Source organism: Asparagus officinalis, chromosome 2, assembly GCF_001876935.1.
Source record: "Asparagus officinalis chromosome 2, Aspof.V1, whole genome shotgun sequence".
In the NCBI taxonomy this organism is placed as follows: domain Eukaryota; kingdom Viridiplantae; phylum Streptophyta; class Magnoliopsida; order Asparagales; family Asparagaceae; genus Asparagus; species Asparagus officinalis.
In genome coordinates this window covers 41943983-41957452 of record NC_033795.1, presented here as the reverse complement: position 1 = coordinate 41957452, position 13470 = coordinate 41943983, and positions in this window count along the sequence as shown.

Here is a 13470-nt window from a genome sequence, read left to right as displayed (position 1 = left end):
GTGCCCCAGCCTATTGTGCCACAGATCTGTACTCTCCTTGCCAGCTGCAATTGCGAGGGTGTCACTCGCATGTGAAGTGAGGTAGAGAGTTCCCGTTTTATTGCCTCGGGCAACAACCATCGTACCATTGGAGATTCTCCACGAATCCCCGGTGAATGTCGAAACGTAGCCTTCTGCTCCAAGCTGTCCCACCGAAACAAGATTCCTCTTCAGCTTCGGCACGTGTCTCACGTTCTTCAAATTCCACTTAGATCCCTTTATCTGTATCTGAACGTCGCCATTTCCAACAATATTGCAAGGTTCATTATCCCCCAAATATACTTTACCAAAGTCCCCTGCTACATAGTTCTGAAGTAGTTTCCTATTAGCAGTGGCGTGGAAAGAAGCTCCTGAGTCGATGACCCAAGAATCAGAATCGCTATCCATAGCAAGGATCAAGGCATCCTGCACGATATGAGCCTCCTGCTCACCCGCATCCTTCTTTGGTGCTTTACAGACCGAAGACATATGGCCCTCCTGGCCGCAGTTCCAACACTTCCCTTTGATAGACCTAACCTTCGAGTTCGGCCTCTTCTTCACTGATTTCGACCGATTCCTGTTCTGGTTCCCTTTCTTCTGGCTTCTGCCTCTCTGCTCGAAACTTAGGGCTGAACCTGAACCTTCTGATTCGGACGATTTCCTTCTAACCTCCTCGGATAGAATCATGCTAACAACCTCATTCAGCTTCAACTTCTCTTTCCCCGCCGAATTGCTGATTGCCGTCACACAACCTGCCCAACTATCCGGCAACTGCGATAGTAGTAGAAGGGCCTGCACTTCGTCATCGAACGTGATGTCCACGGAGATAAGTTGATCAACAATCGTGTTGAACTCGCTGAGGTGCATCGTGAAGGACCGTCCTTCTGCCATCTTGAGGTTGAAAAGAGTTTTGACTAGATGCACCTTGTTTGCTGCCGACGGTTGCTCGTACATCTTCGCGAGCGCTTCCATAAGCCCCACCGTCGTCTTCTCCTTCAGAATATTGTGGGCTACTGATTTGGCGAGCGACAACCGGATTTGCCCTAGAGCCTTCCTATCCAGTACCTCCCAATCACCATCTGACTCCTCTTTCTTCTTTCCCTTTTCCTTGCCCAACAGCGGGCGATACAAGTCCTTCTGGTACAGATAGTCCTCCATCTGCGACTTCCAGTAGGCAAAATCCGATCCATCGAACTTCTCAATCTTTGATTTGCTTTCCTCTGCCATGGCTTTCACACAAATTGCTGAACGAAGCTCTGATACCAGTTGTTGGGGATTCGAAACAATCAATCGAACCCTTGCCCTTCCGGACCTTGTGTTGAAAGTAGGAAAGTAGGAATAAAACCACAAATAAAGATCTAACTTGCAAAAAACAGTAAGGGAGATGAACACACAGATTTAACGAGGTTCGGCAACGTGCCTACGTCCTCGGGAGCCACACCACACAATCTTTCTATTAATTGAAGAAGAAAATACAAGCTCTCAAACAAGGGGTAAATCTCTCTGAGATTCTCTCTCTCTTTGCAGCCAAAAAGCTCTCCTTTTTGATGTCTCTAAAACCCTAAAAACGTTTGGGATATATATAGAATCCTGAAACAAAACAGATTCCCAAACAGTTTAGGAAACTGTCTGGACGATTCGCGGTCAACCGTCGTGCCAAGGCCGGTCGACCAGCTAGAGAAAAATGTGTTTACAGGGTCCTGTGCACATTTGCGGTCGACCGCAGCGGCCACGCCGGTCGACCGACCAGAGCGAAAACTTCTTCTCAGTCTCCTGCAGTGCACGGCATCCTGCACGATATGAGCCTCCTGCTCACCCGCATCCTTCTTTGGTGCTTTACAGACCGAAGACATATGACCCTCCTGGCCGCAGTTCCAACACTTCCCTTTGATAGACCTAACCTTCGAGTTCGGCCTCTTCTTCACTGATTTCGACTGATTCCTGTTCTGGTTCCCTTTCTTCTGGCTTCTGCCTCTCTGCTCGAAACTTAGGGCTGAACCTGAACCTTCTGATTCGGACGATTTCCTTCTAACCTCCTCGGATAGAATCATGCTAACAACCTCATTCAGCTTCAACTTCTCTTTCCCCGCCGAATTGCTGATTGCCGTCACACAACCTGCCCAACTATCCGGCAACTGCAATAGTAGTAGAAGGGCCTGCACTTCGTCATCGAACGTGATGTCCACGGAGATAAGTTGATCAACAATCGTGTTGAACTTGCTGAGGTGCATCGTGAATGACCGTCCTTCTGCCATCTTGAGGTTAAAAAGAGTTTTGACTAGATGCACCTTGTTTGCTGCCGACGGTTGCTCGTACATCTTCGCGAGCGCTTCCATAAGCCCCACCATCGTCTTCTCCTTCAGAATATTGTGGGCTACTGATTTGGCGAGTGACAACCGGATTTGCCCTAGGGCCTTCCTATCCAGTACCTCCCAATCACCATCTGACTCCTCTTTCTTCTTTCCCTTTTCCTTGCCCAACAGCGGGCGATACAAGTCCTTCTGGTACAGATAGTCCTCCATCTGCGACTTCCAGTAGGCGAAATCCGATCCATCAAACTTCTCAATCTTTGATTTGCTTTCCTCTGCCATGGCTTTCACACAAATTGCTGAACGAAGCTCTGATACCAGTTGTTGAGGATTCGAAACAATCAATCGAACCCTTGCCCTTCCGGACCTTGTGTTGAAAGTAGGAAAGTAGGAATAAAACCACAAATAAAGATCTAACTTGCAACAAACAGTAAGGGAGATGAACACACAGATTTAACGAGGTTCGGCAACGTGCCTACGTCCTCGGGAGCCACACCACACAAATTCTTTATTAATAGAAGAAGAAAATACAAGCTCTCAAACAAGGGGTTAATCTCTCTGAGATTCTCTCTCTCTTTGCAGTCAAAAAGGTCTCTTTTTGATGTAGTACAAACCCTAAAATCGTTTGGGGTATATATAGAATCCTGGTTGAAACAGATTCCTAAACAGAACAGGAAACTGCCAAAACTACGTCCGGTCGACCGGCGCGGTCGACCGATCAGATTCCAGAAACATTGTCGGTCGACCGGCCCGGTCGACCGATGCAAAACCCGAGAGCAGTTTTCTCCTACAGGGTTTGGCGGTCGACCGGGCCGGTCGACCGCGACCTGATCCAAGCCCTCCTTTGCTCATGTGCACGTTTGCGGTCAACTGACCCGGTCGACCGCCGATCTGTCTGCGTGTTTTTCTGAGCTTTTGATTCCAGCTTTCATCTCGAACTTTGGGTCTACACCTTAGACTAACAACTATATTGGTCGTGTAGCTTACCGTCCCTATCCTTCTCCGTTATAAATAAATACAAATTGGAGATATCTTCTGTTCTCCTCGTTCGCTGTCCAAATGCAATTAACTCTATTTTGTTCCACGCTCTATCATTCCTTTCTTTTGGGTTTACTTGAATCATTTCTCTCCCCTATCACTCATTGTATCCAATTCCATTGTAAACAAATAAGTTTTAGCAATCGAGTTCATAAACGAATAAAATTTAACCAGAAGAATATTCGATTCGTTTGCTTATCAAATATTCTTTTAAAATTTGATCGTTCATAATTTATATTATTACACACATGATATTATATTTTCAACCCAATCATATCTTCTACATAAGTTCTTTACATTAATTGTTGTGGGAATTTCCAAGTCCTAAAAATACTGCAAGTATACACATGTCTAGTTGTAGTCCTTACAGGTCAATCCACATGGAAGATGGAGTTTCAAAAAATTCTTTTGATCAAGGTTGAGAAAAGAGTTTGAGAGATTGATTGATTAGTTGATTTAAAAACTATTTATGAACTAAATAGAGACTTGGGAAAGAATTCACCAGGTTGATAATTACTTAGTTATATTAGTTCTTCCCTTTTTTATGTTAGATCTAAAAAGCATGGGCTATGCCATATCTAAATATTTATAAACTTTCAATTTAAAACGTAGCAAATTAATAATTATCTTATTTACTTAGATCTAAAAGTATAGATTATGCCAATATTTAAATGCCTATAACCTATTAATTTAAAACCTAGCAAATTATAGATCTCATGAATGTAATTACTCTTGACCAAAAGATAACCCTAGAAATAATAAACTAAGCATAGGCTGTGCCAAATTTAAATTTAATGTCGATAACCTATCAAAGTCTAATTATTCTATCGACTAATAGCCTAGACTAATTACAACATGAATAAATAAGCTCAAGAGAAATAACTAATAATCTAAGTGAAAACTACCCCGGTTTCATCTTCCTAAGCAACCTAAAAAAATTAGGGTGAAAGAAAAACAAACACAAATAGAAGAATACTGCAAGAACTAAAAGAGAAGAAGAAAAAAATTTTTATTAAGAAAAACTTTCAAAAAATAAGTTCTACAATGAAGATGACATTTCTTTTAGATAGTCAAGCCATCAAATTATTTATAGGATCAATTAATGAATTGATGAGAAAAAGAGGGGTCTAGGGTCTTATTATTCTATACTAGAATCAATCACGGCAGAAGGATAGGAATCCCTCACAATTGTAGGATTCAACTTGGTCTTCACGTAATTGAATATATGATTTGAGAAAATAAGTAGGTCAAATCTGAGATCAAATCAAATGTGTTCCTAATCCAAATAATGCTCTAATTTATTTCTAAAAATAATCTAAGGTTTATTAATTTCAGATTTCTGCCAAAATCAAACACTTCTAATGGAATTTCAAGAATATTCCAGTCTGGATATCTTCGTCTCATCGAGATAGTCGATTTTCATACATAATATGCTAGATCTCAACGTACGGATTGAGAGATATTGTCTTATTATTTGTGGCCAACAATCTTGAGTCTGAATTTGATTTAGTCTTTGTTACATCACTTAAATTGCTAAGTGTAAACTATTCTCAAGAGGATGACATGTTTCTCGATTAGCCAACTCCAACTTGAGACATCGACCTGACTCGGGTCTCACGAGTACTGGCTCTCCCTCCTTAAAGCACTTTGCGAACTGAGGTGAAAGACATTCTTACTTGAACCTTCTCAAGGAATTTGAGATGAAAGTCGTCCTCACCTGGGCTTTTTTTTTCAAAAGCCCGAGATGAAAGGCGTCTTTACTCGGGCTCTCTCGAAGTCTGAGATGAAAGGCGTCTTCACTCGGACCCAACAACGCATCTTAAACCACTAGAAAACCTATGTTTCGTCTTTCTAAGAGACGCCGGGTAGTCTCCATCGTATTAAATGCATGATCAAAGCCATCATTACTCCCTTGCTGAAGTCATAATGACTCATTGGACTACACCATCACCTTGGCCATTATGTCGCCATCTCATTAAATACTAGGATGACTCAAATCACTCACTACTGATGCATGTAAAGCATCGGCTAACTAAACCGACTACATGGACCCTCCTAAAATTACCAAAATACCCTTATCGGTTCACTACAAATAGGCAGTTTGTCTTCTGCATAAGGGTACGCTATATTCTACAATAAAAAAAATACCTAACAACTACTTTCATATACTTTTCCTATTAAGATAACCAGTCTTGATCGTTGGAAGAACCATCAGAGAACCCAACTCTAATCCCTTAACGTTTGTGTATGAATCTTCTTCTGCCCAAAGTGATCAGCTATCAAAGAAGATTGAGGACCCTAAGCTCTTCCAAAATCATTCTAACCCGCATAATTAAGTTTTTAACATAAACATTGGTGCCCACCGTAGGGTCTCTTTTTCTTCTTAAGGAAGATGGCCGATTCTCGTCGACCAGACCAATCGTCAGTTCCCAATTCCAGAGAGACGGCCAACACAGGCTACGTTACTCAGGCCTAATTAGATGAGTCCACCCAAAAAATAGCCATTTCCTTCAGCAACAGTTATCTTCTTTCACGAATGAACTCCTTAGCTAGATTCCTCCTTCTCATCCTCCTCCACAATCCGTCACTCCTCCCTGAGGAGTTATTCAATTTGGACTCCTGAAAACAGCCTTAGTGACAAATGCTGGAGGAGCGAACTAGAGATATCACTCCCCCACCACCTTGGTAGCAAGCTCGTTTCACTGCTTATCCATGGCAACCACCACACTTCATGGAAGAAATCGGTGAAAGTTTGAGTCTTGGCCCTGAATACGACACTTGGATGATATAGCGCAGTACCAGATACCCCATGCTGCCAGGACCGGTGAGTAGAATGGACTCTTCTACCACCAACTATGCATTTGATTATGACTGGACCTTCAATACTGTTACAAATATCATTGAAAGAAATACTCCTCTCACTGACTGGGTCATAAATGCTCCGTACCCTGAGTTCAAAATGTCCCACATTGAGAAATACAATGGGTCAAAGGAGAACTAGCTGAGCATTCACAAAATCTTTATGATTTAATGTGCAAGGAGCAAGTGAGCGACCTAGTAATCTACAGAGCCTTCCTAATCATTCTAACGGGTAGTGCAAAGATGTGGTGGAACTCTCTAGATAAGAAGCCCATTCATAGTTGTGAGTAGCTTAGTCAAAAGTTTGTGCATCACTTTTTGGCCGACACAAAGGAGAAGACTCCTTCCTCCATCCTATTATAGGGCTAGAAGATGAAAAGCTATCTGACTCTCTCATCATGGACTGTGTAACTGATTTTGACCAACAAATGGGCAGAGCTCGATCACACATGGACGCTGAACACATGAACGCTGAAGATAGTTGAGCCCCAAAGAAGGTAGCTTGAGTAGAGGTAGCTAAAGCAGAATTCTCTCAAAGGAAGAAGGCTAAAGATAATTCCCCCAAGAGTGACTCCAAACTCAGTCGGGTCGATAGGAGGGATCAGAAGAAAGAAGCAACAAAGAAACCAACACTCACTTTGTCAACGTCTCTCTTTCACAAGTGTTCTACCTAATTCAAAAGGAGTGGAACCTCACCACTCCTCCCCCTCACATGAAGTCAAACCCTCAGTCCAGAGACGTCAAACAGTACCACTGATATCACCAGGATCATGACTATTATACTGATAACTATATGGTTCTCCAGAGAGACATCGAGGACATGATAAAAGGGGGACTGCTAAAGAAATCCATCTCCCATTAGGATAAAGGTAAGCCAGCCTCAAAGAGACCAGAGAGGAGAAGATCTAGGTCAAGATCTCCCCATTTCTTGAACAAGTAGGGTGATCAACCTAAAAAACAGGTAGCTGAGGCACCATCAACACCATCAGTGATGGCCCAGCAACCGAGGGGATGTTCGACAACACTCAGAAGAGGTATATCTAGCGAGCGTTGAAAATTAATGTATGTAAAAAGAAGCCCAAGACTGATCAACCTATTTCCTTCAGCAACACTGACCTAAAAGTCATAGAGACCTCTCATGATGACCCCATTATCATATCGGCAGAAATTAATGGCTTTTGGGTCAAGAGAATCTTAATAGATATAGAAAGCTCCGTCGGTATTTTGCTTATCGAGGCGTTCAATCAGATGGGGATCAACAAGTAAGTTTTGTGGTCTTGCCCGAGTCCTCTCGTTGGATTCTCAGGGCACTCAGTCTAACCCGAGGGATTGATCACTCTGCCCTTGGTGATTGATGATTACCCTTGCTAGTTCATAATTCAAGTCCAATTCATTGTAATGGATGTTCTACCTATAATATTATTCTCGGAAAAACCTCATTAAACAACTTACAAGCTGTCCTATCCACTTACCACCAGATGATGAAGTTTCTGACCTTAAAAGGAGTCAGTTTTATGTGAAGCAATCAACAAGATGCCAGATCATGCTATCTGCTCTCGATGAAAGGAGAAGAAGTTTTAGAGATTTTACCAATTAAGAAGATTCATTCTCAACTACAGAAAGATAAAGAGCGAGAGCGAACAATTTTTGTAGAATAACTGCAAGAGATATTGATCTGCCTCAATGAAAACAAGAAGGTCAAAATTAGGCCAGAACTCATTGAGTTGTAGCAAGGAGCTATCATTGTTTTCTTGCATAGCAATGTGGATGTTTTTGCCTAGGGGCCTAAGGATATGCTAGTGATCCCCCAAAAGTGATAAGCTAGGAGTTATCTATCGACCGACATAGCAAGCCGGTTTGGTAGAAGAAGAGACATTTTAGCCTGAGAGGCAAAAGGTGGTTACAGAAGAGGTCAATCAACTGCTTAAAGCTGACTTCATCCGAGAAGTGTAATACCCAAAATGGTTGTCTAATGTGGTGCTAGTTAGGAAATCAACTGGCAAGTGGAGGATGTGTCTCGACTTCACTGACTTAAACAAAGCTTACCCAAAAGACAACTATCATCTCCCTAGGATTGATCAGCTGGTCGATGAAAGTGCTGACCACGAGTTACTTAGTTTTATAGATTCTTTCTCTAGACACAACTAGATTATGATGGCCGAACACGATGAAGAGAAACCTTCCTTCATTACAAATCAAGGGACCTATTGCTATAAAGTATTGTCCTTCAGCCTTAAGAATGCTAGAGCCACCTATCAAAGGTTGGTGAACAAAATATTTAAACATCAAGTCAGATGCAATGCGGAAGCATATATGGATGAAATCCTGGTAAAGTTCAAATAAGCAATCTCTCATGTATTGGATATTGAAGAAACATTCTTTGTACTCTGGCACTTCTACAAGAAGTTCAACCCAGCCAAGTGCTTTTAGGGTGCAGTCATGTAAATTCTTTGGCTTTATGATCATCTAACGGGTATCGAGATTAACCCTAAGAAGATACTTGCCATTGACCAAATGCTTGAGCCCTACACATTAAAGGATGTTCAGAAGCTGAACAACAAAATAGCTGCTTTGAGCTTCTTCCTCTCAAAGTCGATCGAAAAAAGTCTTTCCTTCTTTCAAATCCTCAAAGGAAACAAGGAACCCAAAGAAGGCATCGGGTGGACAATAGACTACAACACTACGTTCATAGAGCTTAAGAGATACTTATGCTTCAAGACCCTACTGAGCAGACCCATGGAGGGAGAAACCCTTTATCTCTACTTAGCTATTTCACCGGAGGCTGTGAGTTGAGTCTTAATCTGAAAAGAGAAGAATATTCAAAGGCTGGTCTATTATAACAGTCACATTTTGGAGGCCGCCGAGCTCAGTTACATTCTTATCAAGAAATCCTCCTTCACTCTTATACTATTGCTAGGAGGGTATGCCCTTACTTTCAGGCTCACACTATAGTGGTGTGAACAAACTTACTTTTGAAGAAAATACTCACCTAATTACTTTCGGACGGATGATCAATTGGTCGGTCAAGCTCAGCAAGTATGACATATAGTTTGAGCCCTGAACGACCATAAAAGCTCAAGCCCTGATTGACTTCCTAAATGAGTCGTTTGATCTAGATGCTAGCCTGTTGCCTCTTGCATATGCTCCTTCTTCAGAAGCTCCGACTCAAGAGAAGGTCAAGAAAGTCCACCTTCGGAACACAGTGTCCCTAAACATGATTCACTCGAGTTCTCCTCATGGTGACTGTTTAAGATAGATGGAAATTTAGGAGAAATAGGTATCAGAGCTGGAGTAGTTCTATGTAGCCCTGAAGGACTCTTATATGAATACTCTATCATGTTCAAGTTCCTAGCCTCAACAGGACTTCGAGCCACTCTGGCGACCAAAGCCGAGTCCATCTTCATCTTGGCCGATTCCCATCTCATTGTTTACCAACTGCAGGGGAAGTATGAACCTAAGGACCCCAGAATGGTTCAATACCTAGGGAATGTTAAGGAGCTCTTGTGAAAGTTTAAAAAAAATTCAAAATTGTATGAATTCCCTGAGGAAATGCTCTATCCAAGCTCGGTTCCTCAAGCTTAGGGAAGAATCAAGGGCTCATGTACATAGATACCCTCAAACATCCCGACACTACTAAAGCTTCGACAGACTCAATTATGCACATTAAAGCCTCGACGGAGTCATGTTGGATGGACCCACTCATTCAGTGTGTAACTAAAGGGACCTTGCCAGAAAATCCTGTAGAGGCAAGGAGTCTACAAATAAACGCTCAGAGATACCTCATGATCAACAATCAACTAAATTGGTTATCATACACTAACAGTAGTGTGGGGCCCTACCTTCGATGCCTCCAGCCTAGAGAAGTAGATTATGTACTGAGGGAGATTCATCAAGGAGCATGTAGAAACCACCCAGGGTCTAGAACCCTAGTCAAGAAGGCTATTAGGAAAGGCTATTACTGGCCGACAGTTCTAGCCGAGTCCAAGAGGCTCATCTATCGATGCAACACTTGACAATTCTTTTAAAGCATACCCGGGGCTTCGGCACTAACCTCACTACCCTCATCAATCCGATCTCCTTGGCTTAGTGGGGACTGGATTTGTTAGGACCATTGCTAATGGAAGTAGGGCATCGAAAGTGTTTTATCATTGTCATAGATTACTTCACAAAGTGGATAGAGACCAAGTCTTTGGCCAATATCAGTGAGAGAAAATATCACCAACTTTGTATAAAAGTCTATTATCTGTAGATTTGGGCTATCTACATCTTTTGTCATAGACAGCAGCATCGGTTTGATAGTAACAACTTCCATAGCATCTGTGAAGAATGGAAGATTCAACTTAAGTTCACCTCGGTGGCACATCCTAAGTTCAATTACCTCAACCAAGGCTATGAACAAATGTTTGCTCTAGGTCTTGAAGGGGAAGATGGACAAAGAAATTAGGAACTACATTAAAGAGCAACTCAGGATTTTGTGGTTGTACAGAACGACCCACAAAAGTTCCACCGGGGAAACCCCGCTCAAGCTGACATATGGGGTGAAAGCGGTCGTGCCGGTGGAGGTCAACATGCCAACCATCTGACTGTGATACTTTGATGAAGACTCCAACACTATCGGGCTTCAAGTTGAACTCGAACTGATTGATGAAATTCGAAAGAAGGTGCTTAGCTCACAAGTCATCAATCAGCAGTGCATTGCCCAGCATTACAACAACAGAGTCTGACCTTGAAAATTCCAATAAAGATAGCAAGCGTGGAAAGCTAGCTGCCAACTAGGAAGGGCTGTACATGGTGATAGAAGAAGTTCACCCTAGGACTTACTGACTACCAAGTCCCATTGGGATAATCTTGCAACGCTATTAGAATATAGAACATCTCAAAAAAATACTTCTAATGAATGTAACTATAAGACTCTTATGTATATAAATGAATATTTTGTGTGTCTCATTCTTCTACATTTTTGTAGTAGTCTAAGACCCTGGTGTCATATTCATGAATAAACCCAACGCACGTACTAAAGTCCTTGGTGTCCACTCAGAGTAAAACTAAGGCACGAGACCGAGTCTTCTCAACTCGGTTACTACTGACTCTAAGCCCTTGGTGTCATATTCATGCATAAACCCAAGGCATGTACCAAAGACCTTGGTGTCCACTCAGAATAAAACCAAGGCACAAGGCTGGGTCTTATTAACTCGGTCGTCACCAATTCTAAGCCCTTGGTGTCACATTCATGGATAAGCCCAAGGCACATACCAAAGACCTTGTCCACTCAAAGCAAAAACAAGGCACGAAGCTGAGTCCACTCGACCAAATAGTCACTCAAGACGCGCTCGCAACCTTATTGCCCATTCAGGATAAACTAAGGCCTAAAATCAGGTTCCTATCACTCGATTACAATAGTTTATAGATATTCTAACACATAAGAAATGCAATCGCGTGTAAGTGTCAAAAAATGCACAGTTCGAATTGACTAAAGGGAATATCTTTCATTCGTACATCAAAAGTATTTATAATATACCAAAAGCATTTACAATTCTTAAAAAAAAAAGATACATACAAAGCTCTCCTAAGGAGCAGAATTAGGAGCTGGAGCAAAACCCGATGTTGAAACAGGACTCGAAGCTGAAGGAGTCAGCAGAGGAGCCAGCTGGGGGTCCGATGAAATAGCTTGGTCATATCACTCGTCCGGTTAGCTCACCCAGCTATCGCCACCGAAAATTTTGCCCATTCCTTGAACTGATTCCTCTTCATCCTTATTACCATTCTCACATCCTAATGTGAGTCCGCCTCCTCTCCGCTCAATCTCCTTAAGAGCATCGCGGCAGTTGTTCACACGATGAGGATAATTTAACCACTCAGGATGGGAATTTCAGGCGAAAGCTACTTCTTCAGATAATCGTACCCGACCTTACAAGCCAGGACCACTTCCACCTTCTTGAGAGTGTCATTATGATACCTCTTGACAATCTCGACCCGGTAGGCCTCAGACTTCCAAGTGGTCGAGACGACTCTGTAGTGCCTGGATCTGTGAGAGGATCGATTCACATTGTTACTTGACCTCCAAAGTGACTGTTTCGCCTCCTACCTCAGCCTCTCTTATGCAGCCTCCGCCTCCTTAAGCCAAGTCCTCCTCTTCTCAGCAACCAAACGAACTAGTCAAGCCTGCTTGTAAGCATCATTTCTCTCCCGAGTCTTAACCTCCACCTTCTTCTCTAAATATTTCACTCTATCATCCCGATCCTGAATTTCATGATCAAGATGGCAGAGGTCCTCCTAAAGCTTCTTGATTGCCCAATGGGCCTCGGCAAGTTGGTTCGACCATTGGATACATGTGGGGAGCATATCTTTGGTCTTTTTGTCCCACATTTTCACCTCTCGTTCTAGCCAGCCTAACCCCTCTTCAACACTATAGCTCGTTCTCCTTCGCTGTTCTTAAGTTAGCTACACCCTAAGCAACCTTCTGGGCCTCTATATCCTCCTAGAGCTTGAAGTAGTGCTCCTGCGTATGCACAGACCCAACGTACAGCTCATGCTCTACAAGAGCCCCCTTGAGCAAGTACTCTTAAGGGTTTGATGGAGGCTAAAGTTTGGCATCTCGGTGAGTATTTCATCATCACGAGGTAGCAGAACTGCTCTAACATTCTAGCTTGGGTGGCCCTGGATTTTAGAACTGATACCCTCTGGTCAAGCTGACACTCGAGAACTAATCGGTTCTCCTCCGACTACTCCTTATCATATTAAGGACAAGCTTCTGCCGATCCTATCAATGGCATCCTCAGGTCCTCCTACTTAGTTTGAGAAAGCTCATCAATGCGGTGGGAAAAGGGCCACTCGAAACTTGCCTCCTAGCCTGCCTTGGAAGTAGGGCCCTCAATAATTGCTTATTGGGCAACAAGGGCCTCTTCAATAGCCGGCTCCTTTCCAGGTTGGCAAGCAGAATTGGCGGGCACATCAGACGCCACCTCTTCCTTAGTCTACGCTATAGTCCTTTCAGGCTCGGTCATAAGAAATTTATTACCCCCGGCATCCTGCACTGAGGAGTCATCTGTTGGCCCTATAGTTTTGATGATGATTTGTCAAATAATTTATTGCTAATATGTTTTCTAGTCTTTGTTGTTTTGATTGTTCTCCTTACAGGTAATTCAACACACGACAATCAAGAGTTAAAGATTCCAGTTCATGTGTGTGCATTCACCTAGGTATAAGAGTAGTTTGCTTACATATATTGTATGTTTATATTTAAGCT